The following is a 22,898-nucleotide window of genomic DNA, read 5'->3' on the forward strand; positions in this document are numbered from 1 at the left end:
TGGATTCCTTAGGATTTTCTCTTTCAAGATCATATGCTCTGCAAATAGAGATAGCTTTACTTCCTCTATCCAAATTTCAGTGGGATTTGAAATTAAATTTTAGTTGCCCTGGCTAACTGTTCTGGTTGAATCTCCAGTACAATGTTGAATAAAAGTGGTGAGAGTGGAAATCCTTCTCTGGCTCCTGATCTTAAGGGGAGGTATCAGTTTTTCACCATTAAGTATGAAGTTAGTGTTGGGTTTTTCATAGGTGAACCTTAACAGGTTGAGGAAGTTCCCTTCTACTCCTAGTTTGCTGAGTGTCTTTATCATAAAAGAGTGTTGAATTTTGTCAAATTCTGTTTCTGCATCATTGAAAGGATCTTGTGGTTTTCTTCCTTATTCTGCTAATATGGTGCATTGAATTGATTCATTTTCGTAAGTCCAGCCAATCTTGCATTCTTGGGAGAAATTCCACTTGGTCAATCTTATTCATATGTTGCTGGATTCAGTTAGATAGTATTTTGTTAAAGATTTCTATATCTATATTGACAAGGGATATTGGTCTGTAGAATTTTTGCTTCTATTTTTGTTATGATGTCTCTCTGATTTTGGTATCAGAATAATAACTGGCCTCATAGAATAAGTTGGGAAGTATTCTTTCCTCTTCTAATTTTTGGAAGACTTTATGGAGAATTGGAGTTCATTCTTCTTCAACTGTTTTAAAATTCACTAGTGAAATCATCCCTATTTTTTTCTTGTTTTTTGATCATATATATTGATCTTGCACACTGTGACCCTGCTACATTTGCTTATTAGTTCTATTAGTTCTTAAAGTGCATTCCACAGGGCCAGGTGTGGTGGCTCACACCTGTAATCCCAGCACTTTGGGAGGCTGAGGTGGGAGGATCACTTGAGCTCAGGAGTTCAAGACCAACCTGGGCAACATAGTGAGACCCTCATCTCTAGAAAAATTAAATAAAATATACTCCATAGAATTATCTACATACATGTCTTCTGCAGTTAAAGACATTTTTACTTATTATTTTCTAACCTACATGCCTTTGTTTTCTTTTCCTTCCCTGATTTCACTGGCTTGAAATTCCAGGGCAATGTTGAATAGGAGTGGGGAGAGAGAATGTTCTTGTCTTTTTCATTATCTTAGGAGAAAAACATTCAGTCTGCACCATTAAGTATTAAGTTAGCCATAGTTTTTTGGTAAATAGTCTATTGTGAAGTCTCCTTCTTTATTGCTGATTTTGGTAATTTGTGTATTCTTTGTTTTTTTCTTGGTCTCTGTTAAAGCTTGTCAATTTTGTTGATCATTAACAACAACAACAACAGCAACAACAAAACTTTTGGGTCAGGCGCAGTGGCTCACGCATGTAGTCCCAGGACTTTGGGAAGCTGAGGCAGGCGGATCACAAGGTCAAGAGATTGAGACCATTCTGGCCAACATGGTGAAATCCCGTCTCTACTGAAAATACAAAAATTAGCTGGGCATGGTGGCGGGTGCCTATAGTCCCAGCTACTCGAGAGGCTGAGACAGGAGAATCACTTGAACCTGGGAGATGGAGGTTGTAATGAGCCGAGATTGCGTCGCTGCACTCCAGCCTGGCAACAGAGTGAGACTTCATCTCAAAAACAAACAAAAACAAAAGACTGAGCGCCGTGGCTCACGCCTGTAATCCTAGCACTTTGGGAGGCTGAGGCGGGTGGATCACGAGATCAGGAGATCAAGACCATCCTGGCTAACATGGTGAAACCCCGTCTCTACTAAAAATACAAAAAAAATTAGCCAGACGTGGTGGCAGGCGCCTGTAGTCCCAGCTAATCCAGAGGCTGAGGCAGGACGCGTGCCACTGCACTCCAGCTTGGGAGACAGAGTGAGACTCTGTCTCAAAAAAACACAGAACAAAAAAAACCAACTTTTGGTTTTATTAATTTTCTCTGTTGTTGTTTTTTTCTATTTCATTGATTTCTGCTCTAATCTTTGTTATTTCCTTCTTCTTACTTTGGGTTTGATTTCCTTTTCTTTTTTGAACTACTTGAGGTGGATGCTTAGATTATTGATATTTGATTTTTCTCCCATTGCAGCATAAGCATTTCAATTATTTAAATTATAAATTTCCTTCTAAGGCTGGGCACAGTCACTCACGTCTGTAATCCCAGCGCTTTGGGAGGCCGAGGCAGGCAAATCACCTGAGGTCAGGAGTTCAAGACTAGCCTGGTCAACATGGTGAAATCCCACCTCTACTAAAAATACAAAAATTACCCAGGAGTGATGGTGTGCACCTGTAATCCCAGCTACTCGAGGATGTGGCAGGAGAATTGCTTGAACTCGGGAGGCAGAGGTTGCAGTGAGCTGAGATCATGCCACTGCACTCTAGCCTGGGTGACAGAGCAGATCACTTGACTGGTCTTAAACTCCTGGCCTCAAGTGATCTGCCCACCTTGGTCTCCCAAAGTGTTTGGATTACAGGTGTGAGCCACCACACCTGGCACCCTGATGGGATTTTGACTGGTATTGCATTAACTCTATTGATTGCATTGGGAAGAGTTTGTCACATAACCGTATTGATTTTTCTACTTTATAAACGTTTATGTAGATATTTTTTCGTTTCTCTCATCAGTTCTTGCTTTGTTTTCAGCATTCTCCTCTTACACATGTTTCGTTAGATTTATACAAAGTGTGAATCTGTTTCTTATGCAATTCTAAATGGTACTTTTCAAAATTTCTGATTTATTTGTTTATTGCTAATCTATAGGAATACAACTGATTTTTTTTTCTTCTACAAATGTCTGAGGTAGGAAAACCACGCTGCCCAGCTTGTGGCAGCCCTGACAGTCCTCTAAGGCTGATCTTGGCCTCCAGCCCTGACTGAGGAGAAAAGGGGCCACCCATAGCCCCACTGGCACAATTGATTTTTCTGTGTTGATGTTGACCTCATATCCCATAACTTTGCTTAACTCATTTATTTTTTATAGGAGCTTTTTGTAGATTCTTTGTGATTTTCTGTAAAGACAATTATGTATTCATAATTGAATAGGTTTGTTTCTTCTTTGCCAGTCTGTAGGCCTTTTATTTGTTTTTCTTGACTTCTTGTACTGATTAGGGCTTCTAGTAAAATACTGGATGGGTGTGTTAAGAGGGGGTATCCTTGCTTCTTTCTGAACTTAGAGTAAAAGAATTCAGTTTCTTCCCATAAAATATGGCAGTAGATGTAGGGTTTTTGTGAATGTCTATCATTGAGTTGAGGAATTCCCTTTAATTCTTAGTTTGCTGAGAGGTTTTTATCAGGAATAAATGTTGAATTTCTTCCATGTCTTTTTTTTTTTTTTTTTGAGATGGTGTCTCGCTCTATTGCCCAGGCTGGAGTGCAGTGGCACAATCTTGGCTCACTGCAAGCTCCACCTCCCGGGTTCACCCCATTCTCCTGCCTCAACCTCCCAAGTAGCTGGGACTACAGGCGCCCACCACCATGCCCGGCTAATTTTTTTGTATTTTTAGTAGAGACGGGGTTTCACCATGTTAGCCAGGATGGTCTCGATCTCCTGACCTCGTGATCTGCCTGCCTTGGCCTCCCAAAGTGCTGGAATTACAGGTGTGAGCCACCATGCCCAACCCCCTCTTCCATGTCTCTTAACTTCTCTTTCATATTTCACCATTTTTTCATTCTTTGCTGAATTCTTAGTAATTTCTTTTTTTTTTTTTTTTTGGAGACGGAGTCTCGCTTTGTCATCCAGGCTGGAGCTTGGTGGCATGACTTTGGCTTACTACAACCTCTGCCTCCCAGGTTCAAGTGATTCTCATGCCTCAGCCTCCCCAATAGCTGGGATTACAGGTGCCTGCTACTATGCCCGGCTAATTTTTGTATTTTTGGTAGAGACAGGGTTTCACCATGTTCGCCAGGCTGGTCTTAAACTTCTGACCTCAAAGTCAGCCTCCCAAAGAGCTGGGATTACAGGTGTGAGCCACCACACCCAACCTCTTTTGAGGTTTTAAATCTTAATAATTATAGTTTCATTCCTGGAAGTTTTATTTGGTTCATCTTCAAATATGCCTAATTAATTTAATTAGTTTCTTTGCCATATTTTCAGTATCGTTTTACAGTTCTTTTTTTTTTTTCTTCAGATGAGGTCTTGCTCTGTTGCCCAGGTTGGAGTGCATTGGCACCATCTCGGTTCACTGCAAACTCCACCTCTCGAGTTCAAGTGATTATCCTGCCTCAGCCTCCCGAGTAGCTGAAATCACAGGCACGCACCACCACACTCGGCTAAGTTTTGTATTTTTAGTACAGATGGGGTTTCACCATGTTGGCCAGGCTGGTCTCAAACTCTTAACTTCAAGTGATCCACCCATTTGGGTTCCCAAAGTGCTGGGATTACAGCTGTGAGCCACCGTGCTTGGCCTGTTTTACACTTTTTTACACGTTAACATATTTTTTTTTCAGCTGGGCGTGGTAGCTCACGCCCATAATCCCAGCACTTTGGGAGGCTGAGGTGGGTGGATCGGGAGTTCGAAACCAGCCTAACCAACATGGAGAAACCCCATCTCTACTAAAAATACAAAATTAGCCAGGTATGGTGGCTCGTGCCTGTGATCCCAGCTACTTAGGAGGCTGAGGCAGGAGAATCGCTTGAACCCAGCAGGTGGAGGTTGCAGTGAGTCAAAATCATGCCATTGCACTCCAGCCTGGGCAACAAGAGTGAAACTCCATCTCTCTCTCTATATATATATAATAATAATATATATATTATATATATATATTTTTGTGTGTATGTGTGTGTGTGTGTATATATATATAGTTTGTTTGTTGGTTTGTTTTAGAGAGAGAAATGGGGTCTCACTATATTGCCCAGGTTGGTCTTGAACTCCTGGCTCAAACAATCATCCTGCCCAGGCCTCCCAGAGTGCTGGGACTACAGCCTAGCGCCCAGCCTGAAACACTTAATTTTCTATCCTGCATCTCATCATTCTATTTTATGCAGTATTTGTGGGTCTCATCTTGTTATTCGTTGTTTCTGCTGACTCATGCTCTTGTGGTTTGTTTCTTTTTGAGTTTATTGATGTTTAATTGTGAGCTTATGTTCCTTGAAATTCTTTGTGGGAATTCTTTGAATCTGTGTTTAAAACATATTCTTCCAGAAAGGATTTTTGTTTGCTTTTGCCAGGCGCCTAGGGGTACTTCCAACTCAGATCCACTTAAAAATTGTTTTTGGCTTAGTGTTTTTCCAGTCACATAAGGAATATGATGTTGGGCTTTTCTCTATGTGAATATTATCTTGTTATGCATTTTACTGGACTTCTTGTTGCCTCTCCGGCACAGCTAAGTGGATACGGCAAAGTCTTCTGTGGCTGAGTTGTTTTCTCCCCATTTCTCCCCTAGGGCACTGGCTTTTGAGAAGTCCCAAATTTGGGGGAGAAAAGAAATCTTTGATAACTACTTCCCAGGACCAGACCTCAGATCTTTTCTTCTCTTTCCTCATTTTGGTTCCTCTAAAAGCAGAGCCACAGATAAAGGTTTTTGTGTAACTAATTTTGGAAGTAATCCCAGGGAGAAAGAAAGAGGGAAGCCCAGGACAAGGTCACATTATCAAGAGGACCTCTGATAGGTGCTTGATTCCATAGGAATTCTTGATTCCATAGGATCTTCCAAGGAGTCTTATGAAATGGGAGATACAAAAAAGACACCTTATTTGCTTGTGTCACTCATTGGTCAAGAGTGGCCTCACAGACACGAACTCCCCTGAACTTGGGGTCCGCGCATGCATAAGGTTCCAGGGGATTGCAAGAGCATCTGCCCTGTGGGGTCAGTGAGACTCAGACAGGAAGGGAGGGGTGGGCCCCATGTGCCCAAGGTGAAGTGGCACCTGCATGAGGCCCACAGAACACTCATCACCTCAGCAGTGGCCGGAATCAGAACTGGGGCCAAGCAGACTGAAGTGGTGCCCAGGAGGTGCCTGGCATGCTGGCCATTTACAACCCAGGGCCTCAGGAAGCACAGGCCCCGGTGCAGGCTCACCCTGATAGGGTCATGCTCTTGTTATTCTGGCTTCTGACTGTGCTTTCACACACACATTTCATCTGTGCTTTCACACACACGTTTTTGATATTTCATTCAGCATTTTTAGGAAGGGATTTCTCTATTCAACTAGTCTGCATATTTCCAGATAGAGAGATAAATGGTCGTTGTTTTCAAATGTTTATATATGCTTTATTTTAAAATTATTACTATTATTTGAGATGGAGTCTCGCTCTGTCATCCAGGCGATAGTGCCACGATCTTGGCTCACTGCAACCTCCTCCTCCTGGGTTCAAGTGATTCTCCTTCCTCAGCCTCCCGAGTAACTAGGACTACAGGCGCAGGCTACCACGCCCGGCTAATTTTTGTATTTTTAGTAGAGATAAGGTTTCGCCATGTTGGCCGGGCTGGTCTCAAACTCCTGACCTCAAGTGATCCTCCCACTTCGGCTTCCTAAAGTGCCGGAATTGCAGGCGTGAGCCACTGCGCTCGGCCTCAAAATATTTATATATACCTTAATATTCCTTTCGTTATTATTTGCTAAGTATTGAAACCAAGCATTGCTTTCTGGAGCTCCCATAACCCACCTTTGTGCCCTGTTTTGAAAAACAGGCCAGTCAATAATGACAGCAGCAATGCAGCAGCTCCCTGCTTTTGAACACCTACTATGTGGCCAACACCTGCTGTGGATTTATAGGTATTATGTCAGTGAATTCTCAAAACTACCCTAAAATAGTCACTCTGGTTCCCTTTTTTATTCTTCATATATTTTTTATTTTTAAAATTGAGACAAGGTTTTGCTATGTTGCCCAGGCTGATTTCGAATTCCTGTGCTCAAGTGATCCTCCCACTTCGGCTTCTGGTTCCTTTTTCCCAGGCACTAGTTCCCTTTCCACGGAAGAGGAAACCATGGCCTGGGAAGGGGCCAAGGCCACACAACATTTAAGTCAAGCTTGTCTAACCCATGACCCAGAGGCCACATGCGTCCCAGGGTGACTTTGAATGCAACCCAAAACAAATTCATAAACTTTCTTAAAATATTGTAATTTTTTTTTTTTTTTTTTACAAAAAATTAGCTGGGCGTGGTGGTGCACGCCTGTAGTCCCAACTACTTGGGAGGCTGAGGCAGGAGAATCGCTTGAGCCTGGGAGGAGGAGGTTGCAGTGAACTGAGACCGTGCCACTGCACTCCAGCCTTGGCAACAGAGTGAGACTCCATCTCAAAAAATAAAATAAAATAAAATAAATAAATAAAATGTTTTTTTTTTTTTTTTGCAATTTTTTTAAAGCTCATCAGCTATCATTATTAGTGTTAGTGTATTTTATGTGTGGCCCAAGACCATTCTTCTTCCAATGTGGCCCAGGGAAGCCAAAAGATTAGACACCCCTGATAAGTTGTCGAGCCAGGATTCTGTCCAAAGCTTCCCCACTTTCACTACATTGCATGCCTTTCTGTGGAAAAAAGCCTTCCCTTCTTCCCTAGTACTTCTCCCAAAACACACACTCATATAGAGTAGCACTTGAGATCCAGCGCCCCTTGGCAGCCGATTGCAGTGGGTAAGCTGAGCTCGGGGTTGCGGGACAGTGGGGGGCAGTCAGCACACAGATTTTCCTATCCCCTCAGGAAACTGCAAGGATCCCCGATAGGCCTCAGATGGCCAGTGTTGGCAAATCCTAATTGGGAGGCAAATTGGGAGAGCCTACTGCCCTTGCAGACTAGTTACTGTCCCTGCTGGAGCCCTGTGGAAGTGGGGAGAAATTCAGGCCCAAGGAAGGTACCAAGCCAGAGTCACCTGCCCCCTAGGACCCCAGCCTAGGGGCCACTCAGTGAGCATATCAGTCTCCTCGGGTGATGTAGTCAAGGTAAAAAGCAAGTTGCAACCTGAAGGCTGGGCATTCCAGGTATAGGGCTCTTTCTGGTTAAAATGTGTGGGTACGGGGACTAGGGGAGGCTTGGGAGGGGCTGTCCCCAGAGTTTCTATGAGTGTGTATATACTTTGAAACACTTAGAACCTTATTGTCACCATGGACAGACAGGGACCTTGGGGACAGAGGGACATTAAGGCCAACATCTTGTTTTACAGATCAGTAAACTGAGGTCCAGAGACACGTGGCCTAGCGAAGGAGGTTCAAGTGCAGGCCTTCCTGACCACAGCACACCACCAAGGCTCCTTCTCTAAATCACTGCATGTGTGCATGTGAGTGGGCAGCTGCACACCATCGTATACGTAAACCTGTTTACGCATGGAGTACATGTGCTTTATGATGCACGGGTGAAGGCACAAAGGCGTGTGGCGGGGGGGCTGGGGGTTATATTAGCAGGCTGAGCAGACTGTAACAAGGGGACACACATTTCTCTTTTGGACCAACCCATGTTTGGAGAAGACAAGAGCTTTCTCATGCACAGGAGCCAAGGGGGGAAACTGACCCCAGGTTTAGGTGGTCTGTGGTGACTTGTGCCACAGACCGTGTGTAAGTCTGAAGATGCCTGGGGCCTTTGTAGTACCATTGCCTTTAGCCACCCATGGCCACCTGCAGCAACTGCCATCACCCTTAATGTGGACTGGAGCTGCACTGCTTAAGTCCCCAAGGCCCTGCGGGATGGCCAAAGATGTCTGTCCTCACCCCACTACCCTCTCAGTCTTCTTTGACCACTCTGGTCTCCCAACCTCAATGTTGACCCCACATCTGCAGGTGACATCACTGTCCATGTGGCTCTGTAAGTCTTCAAACTGGGAGTCAGCCTACCTCCCGCCATCACTGACCTTCAGTCAATCCAGATGAAAAATGCCTCTGGGCATTTTGGGGACAGGAGATATAAGGAATGAGTCATAAATATCCTGTCATATAAAATAGGATGCTATGAAGCACTCCCAGGGTCATGTCAAAAAGACACAGGAGCCAACCTGAATACACTTTCACCAGCCAAAGGCGGGATTTTTTGAGCACCAGTAAGATTAATAACTGCAATGGATTGACACCAGTCAGACATGTTTAAATCCATCGATTCACATACATTTAAAAATAACTCATTTTTCACCTTAGGGGGATGCTAGGTAGCTGGTAAATAAAGGGAAAGCATTAAATACTTGTTCTGTCTTTTGCATATGATCTATATCTCAGGATAACTAAATAATCAATGAGGGCAAATTTCACTTTGTAGAAATACACAGGTTAATAAAAGAAGAAGAAATAATATAGTTACAATGTTACTATTTTGCAATTCTTCATGAATTTAGGTAATGATGATCCATGGCCACAGATGTTGCAAAATGAGACACAACCAGAAGTTAGGTGCTTCCTGATGGAAGCACATATCACCATCTAGGAGGTGGTCTTGAAAAAAATAGTTGGACCTGAATTTATTCAAGCCTCCATAACTAAAAACAGAAGACAGAAGACATGTTAAATGGTACCACAGGGATGCAATCAACCAAATTCAGACTATGGGAAACTGCGAGGATAAACAATCCTGTTTACGGTTTGGTGCCATAGCTCACGCCTGTAATCCCAGCACTTTGGGAGGCCAAGGCTGGTGGAACACTTGAGGTCAGGAGTTCGAGACCAACCTGGCCAACATGGTGAAACCCCGTCTCTACTAAAAACACAAAAATTAGGCCGGGCGCGGTGGCTCACGCCTGTAATTCCAGCACTTTGGGAGGCCGAGGCGGGCAGATCACGAGGTCAGGAGATTGAGATCATCCTGGCAAACACGGTGAAACCCCATCTCTATTAAAAATGCAAAAAATTAGCCAGGCGTGGTGGCAGACGCCTGTAGTCCCAGCTACTTGGGAGTCTGAGGCAGGAGAATGGCGTGAACCCGGGAGGCGGAGCTTGCAGTGGGCTGAGATTGCGCCACTGCACTCTAGCCTGGGCGACAGAGCGAGACTCCGTCTCAAAACAAAAAACAAAAAACAAAAAAACACCACAAAAATTAGCTGGGTGTGGTGGCGGGCGCTTGTAATCCCAGCTACTCGGGAGGCTGAAGCTGGAGAATCACTTGAACCCGGGAGGCTGAGGTTTCAGTGAGCCAAGATCATGCCACTGCACTCCAGCCTGGTGATAGCAAGACTCAGTCTCAAAAAAACAAAAAACCCACAATTTCCTTAACAAAACAGTGTTACAAAACAAAACGAGATGGAGGGGAAACTCGCAGGTTTAAGATTTATCAACCAAGCCCTATTTATAGACCTTATTTGTATATCAATTCAAACATCTGTTAAAAAACAAAATGACGGGCTGGGTGCGGTGGCTCACGCCTGTAATCCCAGCACTTTGGGAGGCCGAGGTGGGCGGATCACGAGATCAGGAGATAGGGACCATCCTGCCCAACATGGTGAAACCCTGTCTCTACTAAAAATGCAAAAATTAGCTGGGCGTGGTGGTGCGTCCTTGTAGTCCCAGCTACTCTGGAGGCTGAGGCACGAGAATCGCTGGAACCCAGCAGGCGGAGCTTGCAGTGAGCCGAGATGGTGCCACTGCACTCCAGCCTGGCGACAGAGGAGACTCCGTCTCAAAAAAAAAAAAAAAAAAAACCAAAAAACAAAAAACAAAACGAAAATGAGGCCAGAAATGGTGGCTCACACTTGTAATCCCAGCACTTTATAAGGCTGATGCAGGTGGATCACTTGAGGCTAGGAGTTCCAGATTAGCCTGGGCAACAAAGTGAAACCTTGTCTCTACAAAAAATTTTTAAAAATTACCAGGCATGGCCGGGCGCGGTGGCTCACGCCTGTACTCCCAGCACTTTGGGAGGCCGAGGCAGGCGAATCACAAGGTCAGGAGATCGAGACCATCTTGGCTAACACGGTGAAACCCCGTCTCTACTAAAAATACAAAAAATTAGCCGGGCGTGTGGTGGGCGCCTGTAATCCCAGCTTCTCGGGAGGCTGAGGCAGGAGAATGGCGTGAACCCAGGAGGCGGAGCTTGCAGTGAGCCGAGATCGCGCCACTGCACTCCAGCCTGGGCACCAGAGTGAGACTCTGTCTCAAAAATAAATAAATAAATAAATAAAATAAAAATAAAAATAAAAATTACCAGGCATGGTGGTGCACGCCTGTAGTTACAGCTGCTCAGGAGACTGTGGCAGGAGGATTACTTGAGCCTGGGAGTTTGAGGTTGCAGTGAACTCCAGCTCACTGGAGTGAACCACTGAACTCCAGCCTAGGTGACAAAATGAGACCCTGTCTCAAGAAAAAAAAAATTATAGAAAACACCAACTGGATTATAATTTCCATTAATGACTTGTTATTGATTTTTATACGATAAAGTAGGGCCTGCTTGCTTGCTTTTCTTCCTTTCTTCTTTTTCTTTCCTTTCTTCTTTTTATTTCTTTTCTTTCTTTTTTCTTTCTTTCTTTCTCTCTCTCTCTTTCTTTTTCTCTTTCTTTCTTTTCTTTCTTTTTCTCTTTCTTTCTTTTCTTTCTCTCTTCTTTTCTTTCTTTTTTTTGTCCTGTCCTCCCTTCCTCTTTCCGTAGTTTTTCTTTTTCTTTTGTTTTCTTTTTTTTGTGACGGAGTCTCGCTCTGTCACCCAGGCTGGAGTGCAGTGGCGCCATCTTGGCTCACTGCAAGCTCCGCTTCCCGGGTTCAGCTCCGCTTCCCGGGTTCACGCCATTCTCCTGCCTCAGCCTCCGGAGTAGCTGGGATTACAGGCACCCGCCGCCACGCGCAGCTAATTGTGAACTAGCTCGCTTGCTTGCTCTTTCTTTCTTTTCTCTCTCTCTCTCTCTCTCTCTCTCTCTCTCTCTCCTGCCTTCCTGCCTTCCTGCCTTCCTGCCTGCCTTCCTGCCTTCCTTTTCTTTCCTTCCTTCCTTCCTTTCTTTCTTTCTTTCTCTTTTTTTTTTTTTTTTTTTTTTTTTTTTTTTTTTTTGAGACGGAATCTGGCTCTGTCGCCCGGGCTGGAGTGCAGTGTCCGGATCTCCGCTCACTGCAAGCTCCGCCTCCCGGGTTTACGCCATTCTCCTGCCTCAGCCTCCCAAGTAGCTGGGACTACAGGCGCCCGCCACCTCGCCCGGCTAGTTTTTTGTATTTTTTAGTAGAGACGGGGTTTCACCGTGTTAGCCAGGATGGTCTCGATCTCCTGACCTCGTGATCCGCCCGTCTCGGCCTCCCAAAGTGCTGGGATTACAGGCTTGAGCCACCGCGCCCGGCCTCTTTCTTTCTCTTTCTTTCTTCTTTCTTTCTTTTTCTTTCTTTCTCTCTCTCTCTCTCTCTTCCTTCTTTCTTTCTTTCTTCTTTCTTTCTTTTTCTTTCTCTCTCTCTCTCTTCCTTCTTTCTTTCTTTCCTTTCTTTTTCTTTTTCTTTTTTTTTCAGGGTCTTATTCTGTCAACCAGACTGGAGTGCAAAGCGGAAATCTCAGCTCACTGCAGTCTTGACCACCCAGGCTTATTTATCTTCCCCCTTCACTTCAGCTTCCCAAGCAGCTGGGACTACAGGTATGTGCCACTATGTTTGGCTAATTTTTTTTTTTTTTTTGTAAAGACACGGTCTTGCCATGTTGCCCAGGCTGGTCTGGAACTCCTGAGCTCAAGCGATCCTCCTGCTTTGGCCTCCCAAAGTGCTGGGATTACGGACATAAACCACTATGCCCAGCTAAAAATTTCTTATGTTTTAAAGCTGTGTACAAAAATATTTACTGGCCGGGCGCGGTGGCTCAAGCCTGTAATCCCAGCACTTTGGGAGGCTGAGGCAGGCGGATCATGAGGTCAGGAGTTCGAGACCAGCCTGGCCAATATGGTGAAGCCCCATCTCTACTAAAAATACAAAAACTAGCCGGGTGTGGTGGCGTGCGCCTGTAGCTACTCAGGAGGATGAGGCAGAAGAATTGCTTGAACCTGGGAGGTGGGGGTTGCAGTAAACCGAGATCATGCCACTGCACTCTAGCCTGGCAACAGAGTGAGACTCAGTCTCCAAAAAAAAAAAAAAAAATTTACAGATGAAATGATAAAATGTCTTGAGTTTGCTTCAAAATAATCCAAGGGTTAAGGGAGGAGTCGGGGAGCACAAGATTGACCATGTGACAGGTACCCAGAGGTTCATTATATTATACTCTCTACTTTTGTATATATCTAAGACTTTTCATAATAAAACTTTTTTAATGCTTCTGTATTAGACTGTTATTGCTACAGTGTAACTGCATGACAAATGACCCCCCAAATTCAGAAGCTTACCCACTGCAGAAAAGGCATTAAACTGCTGAGATGACTTGGTCATCTACATCAGCCAGCTTCAGTCATTGGCCACCCTTGTCCTGGCACAAAGGATATGTAAAGGAATTGACCACAGTTGGAGAGATGGAGGCTATGCATGGGCCCAGCAAACAGCGTAGGTGCCCACTAACCAAGGCTGAGTAGCCGTTGCTGCTCATAAACGTCCAGTCTGCCAGCAACAGAGAGGAACACTGAATTCCCCATAGAGCGCCATTCCTTAAGGAGTCCAATTGCCTCCTTGGGGGCAAGTTAACTGTTTTGGGTCCCTTCTATCCTGCAAAGGCCAGTGATTCATTATCATAGGATAATATCATATCTTTTTTTTTTTTTTTTTTGAGACAGAGTTTTGCTGTATAGCCAAGGCTGGAGTGCACTGGCATGATCTTGGCTCACTGCAACCTCCGCCTCCAAGGTTCAGGGGATTCTCATGCCTCAGCCTCTGGAGTATCTGGGATTACAGGCATGCGCCACCACGCCTGGCTAATTTTTGTATTTTTAGTAGAGATGGGGTTTTGCCATGTTGGCCAAGCTGTTCTTGAACTCCTGGCCTCAAGTGATTGGCCCACTTCGGCCTCCCAAAGTGCTGGGATTACAGGCGTGAGCCACTGTCCGCAGGAATAGGATAATGATAATATCTATTCCAAACAGTGTCTTAATTAAGTAATCCCAACCAGTAAGAAATAGAATCATTTCAATCACAAGACTCAAGTCACTCCAAAAAGATTATGCTAAGAGCTGCTGAGCATGTGTTCCTACAGCGACCCATACCAACATACTGATGAAGCTACAGCTCAGGTATTAGGCTACTGTGCTCCCCTCTAGGAAGTGACCCCCAGGGATTCTTCACACTGTGCTTTCACCAGCACTCTGTACATGAACTTAACCACCTCAGCACTCCCCCCTGCTTTTGCCATGTCTTCTGTGTTTGGATGTTGAGTATTGCTGGATGGAAAGCTTTGCTATCAGTCGAACAATGGTTGAGGCTGTAAAAGCCTACCAAGTGCCATTATAAAATGGGTCGTTGTGCTGTATAAAACAACCACCACAACAACTCAGAAGCTTCAAACAATAATCCTTTATTGTCACACTCATGGGTCTGTGGGTCAGCTGTACAATTCAGCTGAAATTGAATCGTACCTTGGTTGATCGAGGCTGGACTCCAAGCTATAGGCTGAGTTCGGGTCTGCTCTGCATGTCCCTCATTCTCCTGGGACCAGTGGTTAACCAGGGGATATGGCCTGTTCCTGGAGACTCATTCCTGGACCCAGAAGGAAGGAGCAGCAGCTATATGGGGCATGTTCTTGACATGGCAGATTACTGCAGCATGAGAAGGCATGTTCAACTGAGCAAGCACATTTCAAAACTTCTCATGTCAGATTCACAAGTTTTCTTTCTTTTTTTTTTTTTTGAGACGGAGTCTCGCTCTGTCACCCAGGCTGGAGTGCGGTGGCCGGATCTCTGCTCACTGCAAGCTCCGCCTCCCGGGTTTACGCCATTCTCCTGGCTCAGCCTCCCGAGTAGCTGGGACTACAGGCGCTTGCCACCTTGCCCGGCTAGTTTTTTGTACTTTTTAGTAGAGATGGGGTTTCACCGTGTTAGCCAGGATGGTCTTGATCTCCTGACCTCGTGATCCGCCCGTCTTGGCCTCCCAAAGTGCTGGGATTACAGGCTTGAGCCACTGCGCCCGGCCAGATTCACAAGTTTTCTACTGGCCAAAGCAAGTCACACGGCCAAACACAAAATCAAAAGGTGGGAAAGTATTCTCTGTCCACCATGGCAAGGGTGTGGGTGAATAATTATATTACAAGGGACAAATAATTCAATCTTTCACAGTCTTTGGGGATCCAAGGCACTGCCTTGGTTCATGCCCCAGCACTTCTCATCAGGACAAAAGAACATCCTGCTAGGAGACTTTCCTGCCACTAGCAGGGCCCCCACAAACATTGTGGCAGCTAGAGTGATTTTTTTTTTTTTTTTTTTTTTTTTTTTTTAACTAGCTGTCCTCTAGTTTTGTTTGTTTGTGTGTGTGGTTAAAAAAAAAAATGCATGATATAAAATTTACCACCTTTTTTTTTGTTCTGAGACAGTTTCATCTTGTTGCCCAGGCTGGAATGCAATGGTGTGATCTTGGCTCACTGCAACCTGCGCCTCCAAGGTTCAAGTGATTTTCCTGCCTCAGCCTCCCAAGTAACTGAGATTACAGGTGTGCGCCACCACGCCAGCTAATGTTTGTATTTTTAGTCGAGACAGGGTTTCACCATGTTAGCCAGGCTGGTCTCAAACTCCTGACCTCAGGTGATTCACCAGCTTCAGCTCCCAATGTGCTGGGATTATAGGTGTTAGCCATGCCTGGCTCACCCTTTTTTTTTTTTTTTTTTTTTTGAGACGGAGTCTTGCTTTGTGCCCCAGGCTGGAGTGCAGTGGCACGATCTCGGCTCACTGCAAGCTCCGCCTCCCGGGTTCACGCCATTCTCCTGCCTCAGCCTCCCAAGTAGCTGGGACTACAGGCGCTCGCCACCTCGCCCGGCTAATTTTCTTGTATTTTTAGTAGAGACGGGGTTTCACCATGTTAGCCAGGATGGTCTCGATCTCCTGACCTCGTGATCTGCCCGTCTCGGCCTCCCAAAGTGCTGGGATTACAGGCTTGAGCCACCGTGCCCGGCCCCCCCTTTTTTTTTTTTTGGACAGAATCTCACTCTGTTGCCCAGGCTGGAGTACAGTGGTGTGAACTTGGCTCACTGCAACCTCTGCCTCCTGGGTTCAAGGGATTCTCCTGCATCAGCCTCCTGAGCAGCTGGGACTACAGCCGTGTACCACCACACCTGGTTAATTTTCGTATTTTTAGTAGAGACAGGGTTTCACCATGTTGGCCAGGCTAGTCTCGAACTCCTGACCTCAAGTGATCCGCCTGACTTGACCTCCCAAAGTGCCGGGATTGCAGATGTGAGCCACTATGCCTGGCCAAAATTTACCATCTTAACCATTTCTAAGAATGCAGTTAAGTAGTGTTAGTTGTATTCGCATTGTTGTGTAAGAGCTCTCTGAAATATTTTTAGCTTGCAAAAGTGAAACTATACCCATGAAACTAACACCTCTGTATTTCCCTCTCCCCAGCCCCTGACAACCACTATTCTACTTTCTGTTTCTATGAATTTGACTACTATAGACACCTCATGTAAGTAGAATCACATAGTATCTGTCTTTTGGGGACTGGCTTATTTCACTTAGATGTTCTCAAAGTTCAACCATGTTGTAGCATGTGTCAGAATTTCCTTCCTTTTTAAGGCTGAATAATATTCCATTGTATGTATATACCTCATTTTCTTTATCCATTTGTTGATGGACGCTTGGGTTGCTTTTGACCTCTTGGCTATTATAAACAGTGCTGCTGTAAGCATAGTGTGGGAATACCTCCCTGAGATCCTGTTTTCAATTATTTTGGCTGTAAACCCAGAAGTGAGATGGTTGGGTCATAGGGTAGTTCTATTTTTAGTGTTTTAGGAACTGCCATATTGTAGCCGCCCCAATTTAGATTCCCACCAGCAGTGCAGAAGGGTTCCAGGTTTCACACATCCTTGCCAACCTTGTTACTTTCTGTTATTTTATACTAATTATCCTAGTACGTGTCAATTTTTTTTTTTTTTGAGATGGAATTTCGCTCGTCGCCCAGGTTGAAGTGTGGTGACGCGATCCCAGCTTACTGCAACCTCCACCTCCCAGGTTCAAGTGATTCTCCTGTCTCAGCCTCCTGAGTAGCTGGAATTACAGACGTGTGCCACCACACCTGGCTAATTTTTTGTATTTTTAGTAGAGACAAGGGTTTTTACCATGTTGGCTAGGCTGGTCTCAAACTCCTGACCTCAGATGATCCACCTGCCTCAGCCTCCCAAAGTGGTGGGATTACAGGCGTGAGCCACAATGCCGGGCCTCAATTTTTTAATTAAACTTTTTATTTTGAGATAATTATAAATTCACATGCATTATAAGAAATAACACAGGCCGGGCGTGGTGGCTCATACCTGTAATCCCAGTACTTTGGGAGGCTGAGGAGGGCGGACCACGAGGTCAGGAGATCGAGACCATCCTGGCTAACATGTGAAACCCCGACTCTACTAAAAATACAAAAAATTAGCTGGGCGTGGTGGTGGGCGCCTGTAGTCCCAGCTACTCGGGAGGGTGAAGCAGGAGAACGGTGTGAACCTGGGAGGCGGAGCTTGCAGTGAGCCTAAACCCTACCACTCCAGCCTGGGCGACAGAGTGAGACTCTGTCTCAAAAAAAAAAAAAAAAAAAGAAAGAAATAATACAGACAGATTCCATGTACTCTTCACCTGGTTTCTTCGTTTCCTCAGTGGCAACATCTTGCACAATAGTACAATAGTACACAGCCAGGACATTGATATTAATGCAATCCATAGATATTGTTCAGATTCCAGCAGCTTACATATTTAGAGTGACATTTTAAACAAGCAAATCTGATCCTATCACTTACCTGCTTAAAACTTTTCCAAGGATGTTCATTACATCGTTGTTTGAACTTGTTAAAATATGAGAACCAACCTAAAATATGAGAACCATCCAGCAGCAGCAGGATGGTTGAATAGATTACACTGTGTTCATATAATAGGCACACAATTGAGCCAGGAAAACTATTGCAGCAGCCGTACGTGTACTGATATGGGCTGGGTTCCATGGTCTATTCTTTTCCTACTGAAAAGAACCAGGTACAAAATTGTGAACACCTGGCTTGGCATGGTGGCGCACACCATTATCCCAACATTTTGGGAGCCTGAGGCGGGTGGATCACCTGAGGTCGGGAGTTCTAGACCAGCCTGACTAATGTGGTGAAACCCTGTCTCTACTAAATACAAAAAATTAGCGGGGTGTGGTGGTGAGTGCCTGTAATCCCAACTACTTGGGAGGCTGAGGTAGGAGAATCCCTTGAACCCAGGAGCCAGAGGTTGCAGTGAGCCGAGATCATGCCATTGCATTCCAGCCTGGGCAACAAGTGCGAAACCCTGTCTCAAAAAAAATAAAAAGGCCGGGCGCGGTGGCTCACGCCTGTAATCCCAGCACTTTGGAAGGCTGAGGCGGGCGGATCACGAGGTCAGGAGATCGAGACCATCCTGGCGAACATGGTGAAACGCCATCTCTACTAAAAATACAAAAAAATTAGCCAGGTGTGGTGGCGGGCACCTGTAGTCCTAGCTTCTAGGGAGGCTGAGGCAGGAGAATAGTGTGAACCTGGGAGGTGGAGCTTGCAGTGAGTGGCGATCACGCCACTGCATTCCAGCCTGGGGGACAGAGCGAGACTCCGTCTCAAAAAATAAAAAAATAAAAATAAAAAATAAAAAAATAAATTGTGGATACTTTTTGGGTATAAAGGCATAGAATATAGGGAAGGGTATGTAGTACACTGGCCACAGTAGTTGTTTCAGCAGGCTGAGATTCTGTAGTGGGATGGAAAGTTAATTCATTCTGTTTTGCAGTGGTTTTCAAAGTTCTGGGTTTGAAGAACCCCTCGAAGTTCAGGATCTCTCTACACTAAAAATTACTCAGCGTCCCCCAAAACACTTTCATTAATGAGGATTATCAGAAATTAAAGCTAAGAAATTTAAAAAATATTTACATATTAATTCATTTAGAAATAACAACAATAGGTCAGGCGAGGTGGCTCATGCCTATAATCCCAACACTTTGGGAGGCTGAGGCAGGCTGATCACTTGAACTCAGAAGTTTGAGACCAGCCTGGCCACATAGTGAAACCCCATTTCTACAAAATATACAAAAGTTAGGCCGGGCGCGGTGGCTCATGCCTGTAATCCCAGCACTTTGGGAGGCCAAGGCGGGTGGATCATGAGGTCATGAGATCAAGACCATTCTGGCTAACATGGTGAAACCCCGTCTCTACTAAAAATACACAAAATTAGCTGTGTGTGGTGTCACATGCTTGTAGTCCCAGCTACTCAGGAGGCTGAGGCAGGAGAATGGCATGAGCCCAGAAGGCGGAGCTTGCAGTGAGCCAAGATGGCGTCACTGCACTCCAACCTGGGAGACAGAGCAAGACTCCATCTCAAAAAAAAAAAAAATTATATATATACATATATACATATATGTATATATGTGTATATAAATATACAAAAATTAGTTGGGTGTGGTGGCAGTGCGTGCTGGTAGTCCCAGCTACACAGGAGGCTGAGGCTGGAGAATCACTTGAGCCCAGGAAGCAGAGGTTGCAGTGAGCCGAGATTGTGCCACTACACCCCAGCCTGGGCAACAGAGTGAGACCCTGTCTCAAAAAAAAAAAAAAAGAAAGAAAAGAAATAACAGTAAAGCAATTATATGTTAATATAAATAACAGTTTTGTAAAAAGTAACTATTCTTTCCAAAACAAAAACATTTAGTGAGAAAAATGACTTTGTTTTGCATTTTTGCAAATCTCTTTAATATCTGACTTAATTTAAAAATCTTCATTCTCATGTCTGTTTCTGCATTCAATCTATCAGAATATATTGTTTTGGTTGGACTATGTGAAGCAAATTCGTGTCAGTAAGATATGTAGTTAGAAAAAACAGACTTTTAAAATAGCCTTTTATGGGTATTATTTGATAGCACATTGAAACTGGACAAGCAGCAGTTTCTCAAACCAGTGTAGAATCTGAAACCATAGCAATGACATATTCATACTGTTACATTAAAACTCATTGTTCTGACTGGGTGCCGTGCTCATGTTCTGGGTGCTCATGCCTGTAATCCCAGCACCTTGGGAGGCCGAGGCAGACATATTACATAAGGCCAGGAGTTTAAGACTAGACAGGCCAACAGGATGAAACCCCGTCTCTACTAAAAATACAAAAATTAGCTGGTTTACGTGATGCACGTCTGTAATCCTAGCTACTTGGGAAGCTGAGACACAAGAATCTCTTGAACCCGGGAGGCGGAGGTTGCAGTGAACCGAGATTTCGCCACTGAACGTCAGCCTGGGTGACAGAGCAAGACTCTGTCTCAAACAACAAAACGAAACAAAAACCATTGCTCTCCCTTTCCCCTCACTCTTTTTTTGTTTTTGTTTTTAAGACAGGGTGTCACTCTGTCACTCAGGCTAGAGTACAGTGGCTTGATCATAGCTCATTGCAACCTCAGATTCCTGAGCTCAAGCAATCCTCCTGCCTCAGTCTCAGTAGCTGGAACTATAGGTGTGTGCCACCACGGCTAATTTTTAATTTTTTTAAATAAAGACAAGGTCTTGCTATGTTGCCCAGGCTGGCCTCCAACTCTTCGCCTCTAGTGATCCTCCCACCTCTACTTGCGAAAGTGTTGGGATTACAGGCATGAGCCACTATACTCAGCCCTGTCTTGTACCTTAAATGAATCTTTTATGTGAGTGTAGTTTTGTGACATTATGCATTTGTATTTGGAAAGTACTGATAGAGTTATGCAGATCACCCAATTTTTGACACATTTCATTAGACAATATTGAAAAATCACGTGTATTAATATCACTACTAATCTAATAAGAAAATTGTTTAAGGCTGGGGACGGTGACTCATGCCTGTAATCCTAGCACTTTGGGAGGCCGAGGTGGGTACATCACCTGAGGTCAGGAGTTCAAGACCAGCCTGACCAACATGGTGAAACCCCATCTCTACTAAAAATACAAAAATTAGCCGGGTGTGGTGGCATGTGCCTGTAATCCCAGTTACTCGGGAGGCTGAGGCAGGAGAATCTCTTGAACCCGGGAAGCAGAGGTTGCAGTGAGCTGAGATTATGCCATTGCACTCCAGCCTGGGTGACACAGCAAGACTCCATCTCACAAAAATTAAAAGAAAAAAGAAGAAAGAAAAAAAAAGTGTTTAAGTTTAAGTACTTGGAAGCTTGTTAAGCTCACAATGCTGGATACACATTTTCCAAAATTCTAACTTTTGCTTGAAAGCTCAAATTTTATCATTGGCAACAAATGCTGCCAGTTGCTTTTATGGAGTGACAGTTTCACTTTATTTATTGTTGAGAAATGTCTGCTAAATACTAGTCGGAATAACCGTAGTTTGTCAGTCTTTCAAGTAAAAATGATGTTCTATGAAAAAAGCAGCTAGTTTGGCTGACAACTCAGACAATCACACAAGCACTTGTCCTTAGAGAAGCCCATCATCCTCTGGTAAGCAGCAGCAGTACTTTCTACATACTCCTCCTTTCATCACACAAAATATCAAAGATAGAAAGATATGTACTACTCATAGATTGAGAGTTAATAAAAGTATTTTTTACTGTTCCATCAAGGTCATTCATAAATGAAATGTTTTTAAATTGCAAATACATGGCAAAGAATACAATGCTAGCCTGGGCAACATACTGAGGCACCATCTCTACAAAATTAAAAAATTAGCCAGATGTGGTGGTATGTGCCTGTAGTTCCAGCTAACTGGAAGCGGAGGTGGAAGGATCGCTTGAGCCCAGGATGTCAAGGCTGCAGTGTCAGGGAGGAAAGACGTTTTCCCTGCACTCTTAGATTCATTGATTAGAGGTCTGTGAATTAAACTGACAAAGGACAGAATAACAGGAGAAAAGACACACAACTTTTATGAATATTTACATGCATGGGAGTTCACAGAAAATAACGAACTCAAAGAAGTCATTAGACATGGAGACTTACACACCATTTTAACAAAGGAAGGAGGGTTTGGGCATCGAGGGTGACAAATTGTGAGGAAGTGGCTAGGAAATATATGGGGGAACAAATGGATGATAAAGGTTATTTTAGTAAGGTCTATTTATGCAAAATCATCTTGGTATTCACAAAGGGAAATTTATGCCCTGTATTTTGCAGCTAAGAGGAAAGCAGAGAACTCGTCCTGCAACTGTTGATTCCCAATTGCATTCCACTCAAAATAGTACTTCTGCCAAAGTGGCTTATTTTGGAGTGGCATGTTTTGATCCTCTCAGGCACTACTGCCTTAACTTGTGTTAAAGCAATGACAGGTTCACTTGCCATTGCTTTCGAGCAGTCAGTCAAATGACAACACATTATTTGAATGAAAAGGGCATAGAATGTCTGAGTTTACTATAAACATAGTTTTGACCTTGCAGATGTCTAAGTATCTTGGGGACCTCCAGGGTCCATAGGCCATGCTTTGACAACACTGCTGTTCTGTATTGTGTTACTTGTTTGTTTGCTTTAACCAACAAATAACTTTTCTGAGACAGGATCTTGCTTTATTACCCAGACTGGGGTGCACTGGCATAATCATAACTCACTACAGCCTGGACCTCCCGGGGTCAGTCAATCCTCCTGCCTCAACCTCCTGAGTAGCTGGGGCTACAGGCGCATGCCAGCATGCCCAGCTAATTTGTGTATTTTTTGTAGAGGTGGGGTTTCACCATGTTGCCCAGGCAGGTCTGAAACTCCTGGGCTCAAGTAATCCTCCCACCCAGGCTTCCAAAGTGTTGAGATTACAGGTGTGAGCCACTGCACCCAAATAAACAATTTTAAAGCACCCCTTCCATGGCTCCCCACTGCTGAGTGTAAAGTACAGACGCCTTGTTCTAAGATCCAAAGCCTTAAGTGATTGGCCTTTGCCTCTTTGCCACTGGCATGTCCTCGCTCTTTATCCAAATACAGGTCAAGCCACAGAAGTTAGTGGGATTCCCAGAACGTATTTGCGTGCGTTTCTGTCCCTGCATCCATCTCCAT

At 44.4% G+C, this 22,898-nt stretch overlaps 1 non-coding gene across 1 annotated transcript; it reads right to left on the bottom strand.

Annotated features, from left to right (window-relative positions):
- Nucleotides 1–2,775: 2,775 nt before the first annotated feature.
- LOC114680025 (small Cajal body-specific RNA 20) lies at nt 2,776–2,899 on the bottom strand. The gene has a single exon (XR_003732101.1).
- Between the last annotated feature and the right edge of the window lie 19,999 nt (nt 2,900–22,898).

Source organism: Macaca mulatta, chromosome 7 (assembly GCF_049350105.2).
Source record: "Macaca mulatta isolate MMU2019108-1 chromosome 7, T2T-MMU8v2.0, whole genome shotgun sequence".
NCBI lineage: Eukaryota > Metazoa > Chordata > Mammalia > Primates > Cercopithecidae > Macaca > Macaca mulatta.